The sequence below is a fragment of the Salvelinus fontinalis genome, chromosome 3, assembly GCF_029448725.1.
Source record: "Salvelinus fontinalis isolate EN_2023a chromosome 3, ASM2944872v1, whole genome shotgun sequence".
NCBI classification, from domain to species: domain Eukaryota; kingdom Metazoa; phylum Chordata; class Actinopteri; order Salmoniformes; family Salmonidae; genus Salvelinus; species Salvelinus fontinalis.
The window spans coordinates 16,306,690-16,326,541 of record NC_074667.1 but is presented as its reverse complement, the minus strand read 5'-3'; the positions used below and the strand labels follow the sequence as shown (position 1 = coordinate 16,326,541).

The 19,852-nt window shown below is 43.7% G+C and overlaps 1 protein-coding gene across 4 annotated transcripts in view; it reads right to left on the bottom strand.

Moving 5' to 3' along the window:
• LOC129839983 (CMP-N-acetylneuraminate-beta-galactosamide-alpha-2,3-sialyltransferase 2-like) overlaps nt 1–16,426 on the bottom strand; it is a 60,753-nt gene extending 44,327 nt beyond the window's left edge. Inside the window, exons 1-2 of one of the 4 annotated variants that reach the window (XM_055907773.1) lie at nt 7,302–7,384; nt 4,587–4,779 (exon numbers count right to left, since the gene is read on the bottom strand). The gene's annotated coding sequence lies outside the window, so the exon portion shown is untranslated. Of the gene's footprint in view, nt 1–4,586; nt 4,780–7,301; nt 7,410–15,885 lie in introns of those variants that run through there. The other 3 variants (XM_055907763.1, XM_055907747.1, XM_055907755.1) reach the window with 3 other exon arrangements.
• Between the last annotated feature and the right edge of the window lie 3,426 nt (nt 16,427–19,852).

Below are 19,852 nucleotides of genomic sequence, written 5' to 3'. Positions count from 1 at the left end.
TCAACTAGTCTAAAGGCCAGTTTTATTGCTTCTTTAAATCAGGACAACAGTTTTCAGCTGTGCTAACATAATTGCAAAAGTTTTTTTTTCTTCTTTTTTTTTTTCCTTCTCTCCCCAATTTTCGTGGTATCCAATCTTGTCTCATCGCTACAACTCCTGTACGGGCTCGGGAGAGACGAAGGTCGAAAGCCACGCGTCCTCCGAAGCACAACCCAACCAAGCCGCACTGCTTCTTAACACAGCGCGCCTCCAACCCGGAAGCCAGCCGCACCAATGTGTCGGAGGAAACATCGTGCACCTGGCCTCCTTGGTTAGCGCGCACTGCGCCCGGCCCGCCTCAGGAGTCGCTGGAGCGCGATGAGACAAGGATATCCCTACCGGCCAAACCCTCCCTAACCCGGACGACGCTAGCCCAATTGGGCGTCGCCCCACGGACCTCCCGGTCGCGGCCGGCTGTGACAGAGCCTGGGCGCGAACCCAGAGACTCTGGTGGCGCAGCTAGCACTGCGGTGCAGTGCCCTAGATCACTGCGCCACCCGGGAGGCCCTCACAAAAGGGTTTTCTAATGATCAATTCACCTTTTGAAATGATAAACTTGGATTAGCTAACACAACGTGCCATTGGAACACAGGAGTGATGGTTGCTGATAATGGGCCTCTGTACGCCTATGTAGATATTCCATTTAAAGAATCTGCCGTTTCCAGCTACAATAGTCATTTACAACATGAACAATGTCTACACTATTTCTGATCAATTTGATGCTATTTTAAATGGACCAAAAATGTGCTTTTCTTTTAAAAACAAGGACATTTCTAAGTGACCCAAAACTTTTGAACGGTAGTGTATAGGAAACATTGATTGTGTGTGTGTCAGTGAGAGACATTTTAAGCTAGCCCATTTCTTGAAAAGTACCCCTCAATATGGAGGCAAAATTTTTCTTGATTCATCAGGGATCCTTGTATATTTTGTATCTGACAATACATTTTGCCTTTCCCTTATCCCCCTCTACTCTCATTACAATACAACTGCCTTTTTCAATTCTTGAATTGTCTTTTTGCAGGAATCTTCTAGCTTGGATGGCAGGATGGAGAAGGGCACAAAAGGGAAGGAGTACAGAAGTTATCCAGCCAGCTGACTAAGAAACGTAAATAGCCTATGTTTTGCTGTCCACTTGTCCATATGTCTGCCAGATTGCTGAGGGGCAACATAGAAAACATACTTGCTAGTCTAAATCTAATTTAGTGAAGACCTTAGGTAAAGGTTAATCATGATTTGGTTCTGTCTTTTCAGTCAATGACCTGATGCATGGCCTCTACAGCAGCGCTTGGCCACCCACTCAGTTACCAGTGACCTATTCTGCCACATCAGTGGAGGCTGCCAAGGGGAAAACGGCTAATAATAGTCTGCATGGAGTGACTTGAATGGTATCAAACATGGTTTTCATGCTTGATACCTTTACATTCACTCCATGCCAGCAATGATTATGAGCCGTCCTCCCCTCAGCGGCCTCCACTGCGTCACATCCCAGGGAAAGGAGAGAGCAGAACCACCATTTCCTTAAATACATAGTCAAGTTGTGTGCACATTTGTTTTCTTCCCGTTTGATACTATGATCTTCAATGTGTATTAATTCCTATTGGCCAGCCAGCTTTGTAAGAGCTAGGTTTGTACTAGCTATGCTGATGAGCATTAACATTATTTCTCTGCTTCAGGTCTCACTGAGACTGGATTCCCCAAGAGACATGCTATTCAGCTGCCCATGATTACCTGATCTTACACTTAGAAATACACTAAACAAAAATATAAATGCAAGAGATAGTGTTGGTCCCATGTTTCATGAGCGGAAAGAAAAGATCCCAGAAATGTTCCACACACACAAAAAGTGTATTTCTCTAAAATGTTGTCCACAAATTTGTTTACAGCCCTGTTAGTGAGCATTTCTCATTTGCCAAGAAAATCCATCCACCTGACAGGTGTGGCATATCAAGAAGCTGATTAAAGCAAGATCATTACACAGGTGCACATTGTGCTGGGGACAATTAAAGGCCACTCTAAAATGTGCAGTTGTGTCACACAGATGTCTCAAGTTGAGGGAGCGCACAACTGGCATGCTGGCTGCAGGAATGTCCACCAGAGCGGTTGCCAGGGAATTGAATGTTAATTTCTCTGAATTGAATGTTCATTGCCACCCCCAATGTCATCTCAGAGAATATGGCAGTATTTCCAACTGGCCTGATGAAACTGGGTTTGCACAACTGAAGAATTTCTGCACAAATTGTCAGTAACCGTCTCAGGGAAGCTCATCTGTGTGCTCGTCGTCCTCACTAGGGTCTTGACCTGACTGCAGTTTGGCGTCGTATCCGACTTCAGTAGTCAAATGCTCACCTTCACTGCCCACTGGCACGCTGGAGAAGTGTGCTCTTCACGGATTAATCCTGGTTTCAACTGTACCGGGCAGATGGCAGACAGCGTGTATGGCGTTGTATGGGCAAGCGGTTTGCTGATGTCAACATTGTGACCAGAGTGCCCCATAGTGGCGATGGGGGTATGGCCAGGCATAAGCTACGGACAACGAATACAAATATATTTTATCGCTGGAAATTTGAATGCACAGAGATACCGTGATGAGATCCTGAGGCCCATTGTCGTGCTATTTATCCGCCTCCAGCACCTCATGAGTCAGCATGATAATGCACGGCCCCATGACGCAAGGACCTGTACACAATTCCTGGAAGCTGAAAATGTCCCAGTTCTTACATGGCCTGCATACTCACCAGACATGTCACCCATTAAAAAGGTTTGGGATGCTCTGCATCAACGTGAACAACAGCGTGTTCCTGTTCCCGCCAATATCCCAAAACTTCACAAAGCCTTTGGGACAACATTCCACAATCAATAGCCTGATCAACTATGCGAACGAGATGTGTCGTGCTGCATGAGGAAAATGGTGGTCAGAAGTTTACATACACTAAGTAGACTGTGCCTTTAACACAGCTTGGTATATTCCAGAAAATTATGTCATGGCTTTAGAAGCTTCTGATAAATTATGTCAATTAGCCTAGGCGGAGGTAGAGGTCCTGCTGCTGGGTTGTTGCCCTCCTACGGCCTCCTCCACGTCTCCTGATGTACTGGCCTGTCTCCTGGTAGCGCCTCCATGCTCTGGACACTACGCTGACAGACACAGCAAACCTTCTTGCCACAGCTCGCATTGATGTGCCATCCTGGATGAGCTGCACTACCTGAGCCACTTGTGTGGGTTGTAGACTCCGTCTCATGCTACCACTAGAGTGAAAGCACCGCCAGCATTCAAAAGTGACCAAAACATCAGCCAGGAAGCATAGGAACTGAGAAGTGGTCTGTGGTCACCACCTGCAGAACCACTCCCTTATTGGGGGTGTCTTGCTAATTGCCTATAATTTCCACCTGTTGTCTATTCCATTTGCACAACAGCATGTGAAATTTATTGTCAATCAGTGTTGCTTCCTAAGGGGACAGTTTGATTTCACAGAAGTGTGATTGACTTGGAGTTACATTGTTTAAGTGTTCCCTTTACTTTTTTGAGCAGTGTACTTAAGTATCAAAAGTAAAAGTATAAATAATTTCAAATTCCTTAGATTAAGCAAACCAGATAGCACCATTTTCTTGTTTTTTTTTAAATTGACGGATAGCCAGGGGCACACTCCAACACTCAGACATCATTTACAAACAAAGCATTTGTGTTTAGTGAGTTCTCCAGATCAGAGATGACCAGGGATGTTCTCTTGACAAGTGCGTGAATTGGACCATTTTCCTGTCCTGCTAAGCATTCAAAATGTAACGAGTACCTTTAGGTGTCAGAGGAAAAAAAGTACAGTATTTTGTTAAGGAATGTAGTGAAGTAAAAGTTGTCAAAAATAAAAATAGTAAAGTACAGATACCAAAAAAAACTTAAGTAGTACTTGAAAGTATTTTTACGCCACTGCTCAATTGAGATAATTTCCACACTGCCACGTAGGACTGCACGATATGGGCAAATAATCTAGGACTTATTTTTAACCAAATGTTGCAATTGCAATTTGACTTGCAAATTAGAATTAGAGCAAAACTGTTGGACTCATGGAAATAGAATGACTATTTTAATTATGTAGTTAGAATATAATAGAGGGCACTTTTAATACAGTGTTATTTGAGATGAAAAGGAATTAAAATGCCAGGTAGGAGTTGTGACAGGGTAGGAAATAAAGTGCTGATAAGTGTTTCATAGGGGACCCTATAAGCTTTGGCTACATTGCATGTTCTCTACTTCATGTAGCTAACATATTCTTGCTTTGCATAGTCCTCTTTGATTTAGAAGATACTGTTGCACAAACAACATGCTGATTTAGGTCTACACCATCACTGGTATTATCAGGATGTATTAGCTAGCTACATTTGCTCTTAATCAGTACATATTAGCGGCTAACAATTAGCATCTCACAAGATTTAGGGCAACTTGCTAAGAAAAGACAAACTAGCTGTTTGCTGATGTAAGTGTAACCGATGTGAAATGGCTAGCTAGTTAGTGGTGGTGCGCGCTAATAGTGTTTCAATTGGGTGACGTCACTCACTCTGACACCTGAAGTAGTTGTTCCCCTTGCTCTGCAAGGGCCACGGCTTTTGTGGAAGCGGTGGGTAACGATGTTTCGAGGGTGGCTGTTCTCGATGCGTGCAGAGGGTCCCTGGTTCGAGCCCAGGTAGGGGCGAGGAGAGGGACGGAAGCTATACTGTTACATTGATGCTGTTGACCCGGATTACTGGTTGCTGCGGAAAAGGAGGAGGTCGAAAGGGGGGTGAGTGTAACCGATGTGAAATGGCTAGCTAGTTAGCAGTGGTGCGCGCTAATAGCGTTTCAATCGGGTGACGTCACTCGCTCTGAGACCTGAAGTAGTGGTTCCCCTTGTCCTGCAAGGGCCGCGGCTTTTGTGGAGCGATGGGTAACGATGCTTCGTGGGTGTCTGTTGTCTATGTGTGCAGAGGGTCCCTGGTTCGAGCCCAGGTAGGGGCAAGGAGAGGGACTGAAGCAATACTGTTACATAAGAAACAAACTAATAGTGTCATTATAGAATGCTAGTGGATTTATATTAAGAAGCAAAGTGAAAACAGCATTGTCGTCATCAACATTGTTGCATGTGCTGCATTGACCTTTCAGACTGAACGCAAGTATCTGTGGTTGAGGAACATCAAATTGCGCTCCTTATGTGACAGGGGGCGTGGCTAGTTCTGTGTGGAAAGTGGCACAGAGAGAAAGAGCGGAGAGAGATGACTCAAGTAGTGAAGTAAACTATAAAAATTGACATAACACCTGGCGTATCACATTTAACAACCAAACATTCAAATACCGGTATAGAAGGTAAAGTAAAAACCCAAACCGGTCCCTGCATCAATACCGGTATATCATAAAATACGGTATACCGCCTAGCTCTATACAGTCCCGCTACTGGACAAAGCCTGGAGCCTATAGAAAACGTTTCTGACTCTCACATTACAGAAACCAGAAACCCACAACTATGCTCTACCAACAATATTAAGTAGCATTGGTTCATAGGGGTCTTAGCCAAGCAAATTCCAAATTCATATTCAATTCAGGAGGGGGAACCTTTGTGTCTGACTTTTCATTACAACTCACTTTTTAACAGCAAAATGTAGTTAAGTGAGCTCTGTGAGTTCTGTAAAAGGAGTCTCTTCATTTCACACAAGTCAAACTGGCAACTTAGGGGGGAGAAAAAGTAAGTAGGACCAACATTTTCACAGAATTAAAGTAAACAACTAAAAATGAGAGAGCTGAGGAAGGGGATAAACAAGAACAACAAATCCCCTCTTAGAAGATTTAGACTAGAAGCGGAGCTGAGTAAATAATACTCAAATGCAAGGGCCTGTTATTTCCTGTGGCATGCAGGGTGGTGTATGTCGGAATTTAGGAGAGAGCTTCAAGAGGGTGACGGAGAGGGTTGTTATCTTTTGGGCGGCTAGGACAGTAGCAACATAGGTATTGGTTTCCAGCAGTTGCGTCTGTATAGACCACACACAAAAGACAGAGCGGGCCTTCACCTTCCAAATACAGGAAAGCTCACCCCACTCAAATTGGAAATATGCTTGCAACCAACCATCACCTCCAGCACCAGCCCAACATTGCATGACTACAGGAATGTAACAGCTGTTACTTTGTGATGTGCTTAGTCCATAGTAAAAGGACGCTCTGGTTGTAAATGTATAACAATAGGCACAATACCGTTCACCAGCCACATCCTCACATTGTTGTTATGACAAGTCACTATATGTTATATGAGCACAGAACATATGGGTTCTCCACAATGGGCAATAGTGGGTGTGGAGAGATTAAATACTATGGCTTTACTTGCTAAAACCAGCTACCTTGCATTCATTGCTAATGAGGAATGAATGGACTTGAGAACCATAACTTGTGTAGATTCAAGCCACAGGTCTGTTCCTTTTTATAGTGCAGCGCTCTTCTTTTGTGTAGGAAGCTGTTTTGATTGTGCACTTCTCTTAAAATTCAGCCTGGATGATGGAAACAATTCACCAACATACAGTATCGCTAGTGCTTACATGAATGTAAATTCTGCAGTGACTCCAGTGCTGAGTATGGGAGGGGGGACGACGACTGTGTGTACATAAACGCATTACTGACAACAAAAAAACTGGATGGCGACGCCTCACACTACGTTAGTAACTCATAATAAAAACGGATCTATTTAACACAGATTATTCCATTGTAGTAATTTGTTTATGGGTCATGTGCTAATCTCATTTCACTTCAAAATAGATACCTCGGTGGTGCTGTTCGTTTTTTGTGTACGACTAAAAAACGGAGGGGATTACACAAAATATAGTTTTTTCCAATACAGCATAATGTCGTATAGCTTTGCAACAATTTTCACAACGATCGTTAACGGTGCCATCCAATCTTTCTTTTCAAGATCCTCGAAGAAAACTTTTATGAACACGTCATTCACATAGCGGGTTTCTCGTAACTTCTATGCAGTTGACTATCTCCCATAGCGTTCATAGGGCGGATACATTTTGAAAAATCGAATGAAACTAATATACCAATAGTTTACTTACTATAATAAAAAAAAACATTTCGGAATCGTATATAGTAAGTAAACTACGTGCCTTCTCAAAGTTAATACATTGTAACTTTGGATGAAAACGTTTTCAACCCTTGCTATGATGGCTACACAACACATTCGATACCACGTCTTCCCCGTTTTTGAGTCATTTGTACAAAGGCAAATAGTCACACGAAAAGGAGACATACTTACATAGCGCGGGACGACAGCTCAGCAGCATAACTGTTTTTGGTAAAGCATGACCAGAAGGTACATGAGGTCGGGGTGCTTATTTGCCCTGCCTCCAATTTCGTGTGCGAGCGCTCACGCGTGCGTGGATGTTTTAGAAATAGCCATTGAGAAACGCAAAATGTTTATCATGGAATGACTGACTCATTTTCCCTTGGTAGCCTAACGTCTGAGTTAGATTATTTAAGTAACTTTTCCATGACTCACAAAAAAATACAGTTTATAACTGTGGCAATGAACACAACAAAATCCAAATTTTTAACACAGGGTATCTGTTGTCTGGCAGCAAACATTTACTACAGGCTATGGTGTATCCACTACCATATCTTCACTAGCATCACTTGTTTTCTCAATTATTTTAATCGCTTTTGCATTGGAGATTCGATTGAGGTGGCAAAAGTTAGAAAGGGCAATCTCCTTCATCCTTACAGGGCACTCCAGGAACTCAGGATCATGATCCCCACCACAATTGCAACACGTCATCCTTCTACACACCGTTTTCAGTATACACTGTTCGTCTGCACACACTTGAAACATGGCCAAATCTTTTACAATTCTTACAATGCATTGGTTTGGGGACTAAATCTCTTACAGCGTATCTTACAGAACCAAGCTTCATATGTGTAGGAATTTGCTCTTTATCAAAAAACAATATTCATCCAGCAGGTCAGACGCCAGGCACTAACCCCACCAGGAATTCTATTCATGTATTCAACCTGAGCATCTGTCGTCACCACTGAGGTGACTCTACTCCGAAGTTCAAAACACAAAACTTCTGTTGTTTTTTGAGGCCCACTGCAATCTTCCTCTACTCTTAAGAAATACAATTAATCAAAATAAAGTCACTCGGACAGACTCCACTTTTCCAAGCGCATACTTCACCATTTTCAAAACCTCAAACGGGTTTCCCACAAATGGATCCTTACTCAATGAAACCATCCCATCAAGAAGTGATTCATTATCACTCACACACGTATCCTCCACTCCAACAGTTCCAGTGCTACTGTTGTTCATTGAAGACATTCGTCTTCACCAAATTTGCTCGACGCGCTGCTTGATTCAAACTCCGCATTCACTTCCTCCATCTTCCCACCAAGCCTCCCGAAAAAGAGCTTTCATACACAGCTCTTGATAGCTAGCCTGTCTCTTATTCCACTCTTCCTTCCATCCTCCATGCTCCTCTCTCACTTGGCAGATCGCATCCAACTTTTAGGTGCATACACTGCCACCTACTGTACTAGTGTGCGAGGCCGTTCACGGCCTACCACCATTAAATTCTTGATGCAGTAATACAACATTGGGAAAAAGGAAAATTGCCCTTCCAACTATTAACCCTCTCTAAAAAAACACCACCGCATTCCACTATTTAACCCTATCTTATCCTACTCCAGACCAACGGTCTGAGAGGACAGAACACTACCACTCAACCCCCCCTGCTACTGTAGTAAATCCTCACAATCCCAAGTACTTCTCTATGAATGTTAAAAAGCCTACATTAATGAAGAACATGATCTTCCCATCACTCTCTCTTGGTCGCTGCCTATCCACAGGAATACTCTCAGTATCCCTCACCCTGTACCCATCTTCCTCTACCTCTCTCTTCAATGCTTTGTCATACAACACTTTCTGTACTACTCTTGCAACCTCAACCTGACTTTCTCTCACCGGACACCACGGAGCTCCAGCCCCATGGGCACCCCCACATCCCCCACATCTGTCACACACAACTTTCTCCACCGATACTGCACATTCCTTTGTCTCATGCCTCCTTGCACACATTCGGGAATCTCCCTCCTACACACTGCTGTAACATGCCCATAAACTTGACAGCTAAAACACTGTAGTATTTTCGGAACAAAAGCTCTCAAGGAATAACTTACACTTCCTTACTTGACCTTGTCCGGCAAAGACTCTACATCAAAACTCAGCAGGACAGACATTGTCTTCTCCGTTCCCCCCCCCTCTCGAACGGATCTGTGTTGCACCAAACGGCAGGCATCACAGACACCGGGAATCTTCCATTTATACTGATCCTCCTCAACACTTAATGCCACCCTCGTTGTTACTCCTTTCAATGGCGCCCTGCTCCGGAGAGCAAAGCAAGTCACATTTCTTGTTCCTAATCATGTGGTCCAGAGTGCCCTCTCCCTCTGGACTGAAGAAACACAATAAATCATCACTAATCCACTCTGAGTTACTCTCACCAACTCAACAGTCCCCAATCTCTTCTTCACCCAACCTGACACCACATATGGATCAGCCAAAATGCAAGGATCCATTCTCTCCACAAACCTCACTCCCACTGTGCCATAATTATGTCAACAAATCATGGCCCCTTTTGCTAAGCTCTATGTGCAAATCGCCCCTCTGCCCCCTTCGCTTCACTTCATTGAATGGGGCTTCATCACCCCCAACGCGTTCAAAGGATCACGGGCCCTACACGGATTGACCATGCCTCCACAGCCAAAGATCCTGTCGAAGGACCCTAGAGCTAGTGTGTGGTCAGAATAGGTGCTTGGAGTTCGTCGGTCCCCAAGTCTGCACCAGTAACGCTAGCTTGGTGTGCAGTGACCGGTGGTGGTGAGTATAACCAGAGATACTGGAATATAATCCCCTCTCTGGTATAATTTAGCTAGCAATGTTAGATAACGTTATTACTGGTTATGTAGGTAGCCATCTTTTGATAAAGCAAGGCAGGCTAGCTAACATTAGCTAGCGAGGCAGGCTAGCTAATGTTACCTAGCGAGGCAGGCTAGCTATCGTTTTAGCTAACGTTAGCGTAGCTAGCTACCTCGTAATAATTTAGTTAGGTCGTAGCTCATACTTTTATTGTGTATTGTCTAGATACTGCTGGTTAGATACTGCTGCACCCTCTACAACCACTGTGATTATTATTATTTGATCCTGCTGGTAATCTATGAACATTTGAAAATCTTGGCCTTTTTCTGTTATAATCTCCATCCGTCACAGCCAGAAGAGGGCTGGCCACCCCCCATAGCCTGGTTCCTCTCTAGGTTTCTTCCTATGTTTCGGCCTTTCTAGGGAGTTTTTCCGAGCCACCGTGCTTCTACACCTGCATTGCTTGCTGTTTGGGGTTTTAGGCTGGGTTTCTGTACAGCACTTTGTGACATTAGCTGATGTAAGAAGGGCTTTATAAATACATTTGATTAATTGATTTATTGATTTATTGATTGATTGATTGATGGAACAGCGGGGTCTGTGAAGTAACACAAACATAGGCACAGATACATGCATACAAACACATGATACCATACGCACTAACACACATGTACACATGAATTTTGCGTTGTAGATATGTGGTAGTGGAGTATAGGCCTGAGGGCACACACTTAGTGTGTTGTGAATTCTGTAATGAATGTATTGCAATGGTTTTAAAATTGCATAACTGCCTTAATTTTGCCAGATCCCAGGAAGAGTAGCTGCTGCCAATCCTTTGTAGGCTAATAACCTATTCAAAGCTTCCTCTGGCATCTCACCATACATCTGCCTGTAGTTATTGAACTTGACTTGCAGGAGGTTAGTTTGTTGTGATTGAGTGGGGGGAAACAGCTGTGGACAAGGTTCTGACAGATGGGTGTGTCTTGGTGGTGGCAAGGACACACCCACATCAAACCACACCCCAAAGCCAACTCACATTTGGCTTCTGTCATAGCCGCCAGCATTTCTTGAGGAGCAAGCCAAAAATTGAGGCCAAATCAGCAGGTGCAGTTCCCCTTTAGGCAACAGCAATGAGGAAACAGTCGGTGGTTGTATTTGATTAATGTTTTATTAAAAAGTATGGATTTCAGCAAACAAAAAAAGTCACGCAGCTACAGAGGACAAGCATAGGAACACGGTAAGTGTTTTAGAAGTATCAACTGCACAGCAACTCAAAGAAGTCGGAGGTTCACTCCAAAAACTCTAGTCTCCACTCAACTCCGTGGATGAATCATCATGGAGTATAGATACTTGGCTAAAGTTAGCAGTGGCTGTTGGAACAAATTCGAACAGTGGGTTACAGTTTATTGAGGTCTGTAGACTAATTTCAAGGTAAAATAAGAAATATAAAAATACCAAACTTGTCCTTTAACCATCTACAGAAAATGTTAATAATTAGTTTTAAAAGAATTTAGTCCACACAGTAAAACAATTTAGTCCACACAGTGAAGGACCTCCACAACATACAGTATATTTTAGGGATCCTCGCTACATGAGCCTCGTTACCATTCCAACCAAGTGGTTAACACTTGGTGTGAAACATAGGGCGTTTGTCTTTCAATCCAGAAACAAGGGTTTACTTCCTGCTCTCTCCGTTTGCCAGTGGGGTAAAATACTTAAGTAAAAATAATTTAAAGTACTAATTAAGTAGTTTTTTGGGGTATCTGCACTTTACTATTTATATTTTGACAACTTACTTTTACTTCACTACATTCCAAAATAAAATGAGGTACTTTTTACTCCATACATTTTCCCTGACACCCAAAAGTACTTGTTACATTTTGGATGCTTAGCAGGACAGGATAATGTTCCAATTCACGCAAATATCAAGAGATCATCCCTGGTCATCCCCTGTCTCTGATCTGGCAGACTCACTAAACCTAAATGTTTCGCTTGTAAATTATGTCTGCATGTTGTAGTGTGACCCTGGCTATCCTTACATAAAAATATATATTTTTTAATTGTGCTGTCTGGTTTGCTTAATATAAGCAATTTGAAGTGATTCATACTTTTACTTTTGATACTTAAGTATATTTTTGCAATTACATTTACTTTTGATACATAAGTATATTTAAAACCAAATACTTTTAGACTTTTACTCAAGTAGAATTTTACTTGGTGACTTTCACTTTTACTTGAGTCATTTTCTATTAAGGTATCTTTACTTTTACTCAAATATGGCAATTGGGTTATTTTTCCACCACTGCCATATTTTTATTTTTTATTTAACCTTTATTTAACTAGGCAAGTTAGTTAAGAACAAATTCTTATTTACAATGACGGCCTACCCCTCCCCCTCCCCCTACCCCAACCAAACCCTAACCCGGACGACAATCACGGCCGGTTGTGATACAGCCTGAGATGCAGTGCCTTAGACCACTGCACCACTCGGGAGCCCATTTGCTTCATTGGTGCTAAAAATGGAATGGTGGCTGTGAGGCCATCGGAACGCTTTGATGTGTGAGGGGGCTGAGGTCAGTTAAAGCATGTGGAGGGGGCAGTGAAGCCCTTCTCTCTGTATGAGTCACGTTACAATTCCCATCAATTGTGTTAACCCTATTGGCACAATGCGTAGGGGGTTTGACTTTCCCACCAGGAACCCGGGTTTGCTTCCCACTCCCTCTGTTCGCTACAATACCATTGAACTTTCTTTGGATATATCTACCCCAGTTTGGTTTCAGAATTTAGAACCGTAGAGCCTGAGGTAATTTCCTAACCTATTCAGTTGTCAGTCAAAGTCAGTCAATGCATTCTTGACATGCCTTCTCCATATGGTTCTGAGGTCACACGGCCATACTGTAGGATAGGGCTATCAGGTTACTTGAAATACTGAGCTATAAATCAGCATGCAAAGGACATAGGCACCATTAGGTTTTTATCTCCTTGCTTGGCTTCCTTCCTGTGTCTGGCTTGTGTAGTGCCCATATAACATTCAGTTAAATGGAATGGGGTCGTTACAAGCCATGCAGTCTGTTCTGAGTGCATTGGTTACCCAAAATGAATTATCTTGATGCTAATTGGGAAGATAAAAGGACTGTTGGGTTAATGTAACTGCATAGAGAAGTACACCAGGCCATGTCTGACCAATAGATCTTCTCTGTAATGAAGTACCATGCTATACAGTTTGGGGTACACAGGTTTGTATTACATTTTTGGGAAATCATTGTTTCCGTATGATAGGTTGGATAAGGGAATAAAGACAGACACCAATGTCAAGTTCAACAGCCTTGTTAAGCATTGTACAAATCCCCACACGTGGAGTCTGGGGAACAGTCCAGCTAGTCGATTACCTATCAACTAGACTCCGTAACAATCATGTCCTGTTTTTTGTGTTTAACTTTGGATTTGCATACAGCTGTTACACACTGATGAAAATTATGTTTTCAATCTGATGACGTGTGCTTTCTCACAACTTTATGATGGAGATAATATGTACATGTAGGTAGAGTTATTAAAGTGACTATGCATAGATAATAACAGAGAGTAGCAGTGGCGTAAAAGAGGGGGTGGGGTGGGCAATGCAAATAGTCTGGGTAGCCATTTGATTAGATGTTCAGGAGTCTTATGGCTTGGGGGTAGAAGTTGTTTAGAAGCCTCTTAGACCTAGACTTGGCGCTCCGGTACCACTTGCCGTGCGGTAGCAGAGAGGACAGTCTAGGGTGGCTGGAGTCTTTGACAATTTTTAGGGCCTTCGTCTGACACTGCCTGGTATAGAGGTGCTTGGCCCCAGTGATGTACAGGGCCGTAGGCACTACCCTCTGTAGTGCCTTGCGGTCGGAGGCCGAGCAGTTGCCATACCAGGCAGTGATGCAACCAGTCAGGATGCTCTCGATGGTGCAGCTGTAGAACCTTTTGAGGATCTGAGGACCCATGCCAAATCTTTTCAGTCTCCTGAGGAGGAATAGGTTTTGTCATGCCCTCTTCACGACTGTCTTGGTGTGCTTGGACCATGTTAGTTTGTTGGTGATGTGGACACAATCATCTCCTTTGTCTTGATCACATTGAGGGAGAGGTTGTTGTCCTGGCACTACACGGCCAGGTCTCTGACCTCCTCCTTATAGGCTGTCTCGTCGTTGTTGGTGATCAGGCCTACCGCTGTTGTGTCGTCAGCAAACTTAATGATGGTGTTGGAGTAGTGCTTGGTCACGCAGTCGTGAGTGAACAGGGAGTACAGGAGGGGACTAAGCACGCACCCTGAGGGGCCCCCATCTTGAAGATCAGCGTGGCAGATGTTGTTGCCTACCCTTACCACCTGGGGGCGGCCCATCAGGAAGTCCAAGATACAGTTGCAGAGGGAGGTGTTTAGTCCCAGGGTTCTTAGCTTATTGATGAGCTTTGAGGGCACTATGGTGTTGAACACTGAGCTGTAGTCAATGAATAACATTCTCACATAGATGTTCCTTTTGTTCTTGTGGGAAAGAGTGGTGTGGAGTGCAATAGAGATTGCATCATCTGTGGATCTGTTAGGGCGGTATGCAAATTGGAGTGGGTCTAGGGTTTCTGGGATAATGGTGTTGATGTGAGCCATGACCAGCCTTTCAAAGCATTTCTTGACTACAGACGTGAGTGCTACGTGTCGGTAGTCATTTAGGCAGGTTACGTTAGTGTTCTTGGGCACAGGGACTATGGTGGTCTGCTTAAAACATGTTGGTATTACAGACTTGGACAGGGAGAGGTTGAAAATGTCAATGAAGACACTTGCTAGTTGGTCAGCGCATGCTCGCAGTACACGTCCTGGTAATTCGTCTGGCCCTGCGGCCTTGTGAATGTTGACCTGTGTAAAGGTCTTATGCACATCGGCTGCGGAGAGCGTGATCACACAGTCTTCCGGAACAGCTGATGGTCTCATGCATGTTTCAGTGTTATTAGCCTCGAAGCGAGCATAGAAGTAGTTTAGCTCGTCTGGTAGGCTTGTGTCACCGGGCAGCTCTTGGCTGTGCTTGCCTTTGTAGTCTGTAATGGTTTGCAAGCCCTGCCACATCCGATGAGCGTCGGAGCCGGTGTAGTACAATTCGATCTTAGTCCTGTATTGACACTTTGCCTGTTTGATGGTTCGTCTGACGGCATAACGGGATTTCTTATAAACTTCCGGGTTAGAGTCCCGCTCCTTGAAAGCGGCAGCTCTAGTCTTTAGCTCAGTGTGGATGTTACCTGTAATCCATGGCTTCTGGTTGGGGTATGTACGTATGGTCACTGTGTGGACAACGTCATCGATGCACTTATTGATGAAACCAGTGACTGATGTGGTGTACTCCTCAATGCCATCGGAAGAATCCCAGAACATATTGGAGTCTGTGCTAGCAAAACATTCCTGTAGCTTAGTATCTGCTTCATCTGACCACTTTTTTATTGATCGAGTCACTGGTGCTTCCTGCTTTAATTTTTGCTTGTACGCAGGAATCAGGAGAATAGAATTATGGTCAGATTTGCCAAATGGAGGGCGAGGGAGATCTTTGTACACGTCTATGTGTGTGGAGTGAAGGTGGTCTAGAGTTTTTTTCCCTCTGGTTGCACATTTAATATGCTGATAGAAATTTGGTAAAACGGATTTAAGTTTCCCTGCATTAAAGTCCCCGGCCTCTAGGATTGCCGCCTCTGGATGAGCGTTTTCCTGTTTTTTTATGGCGCAATACAGCTCATTGAGTGTCTTAGTGCCAGCATCTGTCTGTGGTGGTATGTAGACAGCTATGAAATATACAGATGAAAACTCTTTCGGTAGATAGTGTGATCTACAGCTTATCATGAGATACTCTATCTCAGACGAGCAAAACCTCATAACTTTTATAACAAATATACATAGTGTTCCCCCCCTTTGCCCCCCTTGTCTTACCAGATGCCTCTGTTCTATCCTGCCAATATAGCGTAAACCAGCCAGCTGTATGTTGATAATGTCGTCGTTCAGCCACGACTCCGTGTAGCATAAGATATTACAGGTTTTAATGTCCCGTTGGTAGTTTAATCTTCCTCGTAGGTCGTCGATTTTATTTTCCAATGATTGCATGTTAGCTAGTAGAACAGAAGGCAGTGGTGGTTTATTCGATCGCCTATGAATTCTCAGAAGGTAGCCCGACCTCCGTCTTCTTTTTCTCTGTCTTATCTTAACAAAAATGACAGGGATTTGGGCCTGTTCCCAGGAAAGCAGTATGTCCTTCACGTCGGGCTCGTCTGACTCGTTAAAGAAAAAAAAAGCTTCTGCCAGTCCGTGGTGAGTAATAGCTATTCTGATGTCCAGAAGTTATTTTCAGTCATAAGAGACGTTAGCAGCAACATTATGTACAGAATAAGTAAAAAAAAATACATTTCAAACAATCCCAAAAAACTAACTAAAAAACACATTTGGTTAGGAGCATGTAAAACGTCAGCCATCTTCTCCGGCGCTATGATACAAAGTCCAAAGTCAACCGCCTCATTCCCCTCCAAATAACATTATAATATTGGACACCTGCCATTTCGCTAACAGACTTTGTTCTCTGAAAACAAATAAAGCACCACTTTAAAGCATCTGGTTTCCGAGCTGGCCTTGTGTGCACCTCAGCCACGCTCAAGGTCTTAAACGATATCATAACCACCAGCGCCAAGAGACAGTACTGTGCAGCTGTATTCATCAACCTTCACCAACTACTTCTCAGACAGAGTTCAGTGTGTCAAATCGGAGGGCCTGTTGTCCGGACCTCTGGCAGTCTCTATGGGGGAGCCACAGGGTTCAATCCTCAGGCCGACTCTTTTCTCTGTATACATCAATGATGTCGCTCTTGCTGCCGGTGATTCTCTGATCCACCTCTACACAGACAACACCATTCTGTATACTACTGGCCATTCTTTGGACACTGTGTTCACCAACCTCCAGACAAGCTTCAAAGCCATACAACTCTCCTTCCGTGGCCTCCAACTGCTCTTAAATGCAAGTAAAACTAAATGCATGCTCTTCAACCGATTTCTGCCCACACCTGCCCGCCCGTCCAGCATCACTACTCTGGACGGGTCTGACTTAGAATATGTGGACAACTACAAATACCTAGGTGTCTGGTTAGATTGTAAACTCTACTTCCAGACTCACATTAAGCATCGCCAATCCAAAATTAAATCTAGAATCGGCTTCCTTTTTCGCAACAAAGCATCCTTCACTCATGCTGCCAAACATACCCTCGTAAAACTGACTATCCTAGACTTCGGTGATGTCATTTACAAAATAGCCTCCAACACTCTACTCAGCAAATTGGATGTAGTCTATCACAGTGCCATCCGTTTTGTCACCAAAGCCCCATATACTACCCACCACTGCGACCTGTATGCTCTCGTTGGCTGGCCCTCGCTTCATATTCGTCACCAAACCCACTGGCTCCAGGTCATCTATAAGTCTTTGCTAGTTAAAGCCCCGCCTTATCTCAGCTCACTGGTCAACATAGCCGCACCCATCCGTAAGCAGGTATATTTCACTGGTCACCCCCAAATCCAATTCCTCCTTTGGCCACCTTTCCTTCCAGTTCTCTGCTGCCAATGACTGGAACAAACTGCAAAAATCACTGAAGCTGGAGACTCATATCTCCCTCACTAGCTTGAAGCGCCAGCTTGAAGCACCAGCTGTCAGAGCAGCTCACAGATTACTGCACCTGTACATAGCCCACCTGTAAATAGCCCATCCAACTACCTCATCCCCATACTGTTATGTATTTGATTTATTTTGCTCCTTTGCACTCCAGTATCTCTACTTGCACACTCATCTTCTGCACATCTATCACTCCAGTGTTTAATTGCTATATTGTAATTATTTCACCACTATGGTCTATTTATTGCCTTACCTCCCTTATCCTCCCTTATTTGCACACACTGTATATAGACTTTTTTTATTGTATTATTGACTGTATGATTGTTTATTCCATGTGTGTGTGTTGTTGTTTGTGTCGCACTGCTTTGCTTTATCTTGACTGTCACGACTTCCGCAGAAGTTGACTCCCCTGCGTGTTCGGGCGGTGCTCGGCGGTCGTCGTCACCGTCCTACTAGCCGCCACCGATCCCTTTTCGTTTGTCTGTTTGTTTTGTCTTATTAGTTGCACCTGTTGGTTTTGTTTCGTAATGAGCTTCCCTATAATTAGGAGTTTGACCCGCCCTTGTTTTGTGCGGGATTGTTTTTGTTACGTGTGTGTATTTTGGGTGTTTGGCAAGTGTTTTCACTGCGCCCTGGATGTTCGGGCTTATTCAGTTTTTTGTTAAGAGTAAAAATAAGGAATATTTTTCCCAAGCGGCTCTCTCTCTCTGCGTCTGGTTCTTTCGCTCACCTAGTCCCGCGTGACATTGGCCTTGTCGCAGTTGTAAATGAGAACTTGTTCTCAACTAGCCTACCTGGTAAATAAAGGTGCATTTTTTAAATTTTTAAATAACATTGAATGGGACACTTTGAAAACTTTCAAATTAGATAAATGACTACCTAGGCCAGGGGTAGGCAACCCTTGTCCTGGAGTGCAGCAGGCACTTAAACCGACCTGGAAGACCAAGTGTGGTGAATTTAGGCAATCACTGAACTGATCAATTAGCTCAGTTGGTCAGTTGGTGTGAGAAGATTAAACAAAATCCTGCAGTACCTGCTGCACTCCAGAAACAGGGTTGCCTACCCCTGACTTAGGCCAAAGTTCAGTGGGCTATCAATGTTCTGTGGCGTCCACACGTTTTGATTGACAATGATGCAGTGACATTTAATATCAAAATAATGATGATAATCATTGTCCATTTTCCGTGTTGAGTAACTTAGTCACACAGAGACTTTTGAATTGAATTGACACAAAAAAAGTTTGATACTGAGTTATTTGAAAAATCCAAATAACACCTAGTAATATTCATCACATTACAATCAAAATACTAGCTTCACCGTAACATAAATGGTTGAAAATGCACCATGTATTTGAGATTTAGTATTTTCCCCTGAGCAAGAAATAGCACCTGGACAAAAACCTCAGTGTATTTCTATACTGAACAAAAATCTAATGCATTATGAGCTGAAACAAAAGATCCCAGAAATGTTCAATACACACAAAAAGCTTATTTTTTTTCTCAAATTGTTGCTCAAATTTGTTTACATCCCTGTTAGTGAGTATTTCTCTTTTGCCAAGATAATCCATCCACCTGATAGGTGTGGCATATCAAGAAGCTGATTAAACGGCATGATCATTACACAAGTGCACCTTGTGCTGGGGACAATAAAAGGCCACTCTAAAATTGCAGTTTTGTCACACAACCCAATGCCACGGATGTCTCAAGTTTTGAGGGAGCGTGCAATTTGCATGCTGACTGCAGGAATGTCCACAAGAGCTGTTGCTAGAGAATTGAATGTTAATTTCTCCACAGTAAGCCGCCTCCAACGTAATTTTAGAAAATTTGGCAGTGCGTCCAACAAGTCTCACAACCACAGACCACTTGTAACCACACCAGCCCAGGTCCTCCACACCCGGCTTCTTCACCTGCAGGATTGTCTGAGACCAGCCATGCTCTATCTGACCCGGGATCCTGCAAGACCAAAAAGTCTGCGGTTATTTGTCGTAGCTAGCTACTAGCCTATCTGTATCAATCTACCAGGGATTTCCACAAACAGCTTGAACACAGCCCGCGACACTGGGACCGCGGAGGTGTCCCTGGCTAATTGTGGCTGTATTCCCTTCTGCCTGTTGCTTTTTCCCTGCAAGCTGACCTGGCTGGAACTGCGCTGGATAGCTACCCACGTTAGCTGATGCTGCTACCAACAGTACGTGCAAAGACACTGCTTTCGTGCTCACTGCTGTCAGAGGATTTAAAGGACAACATACACT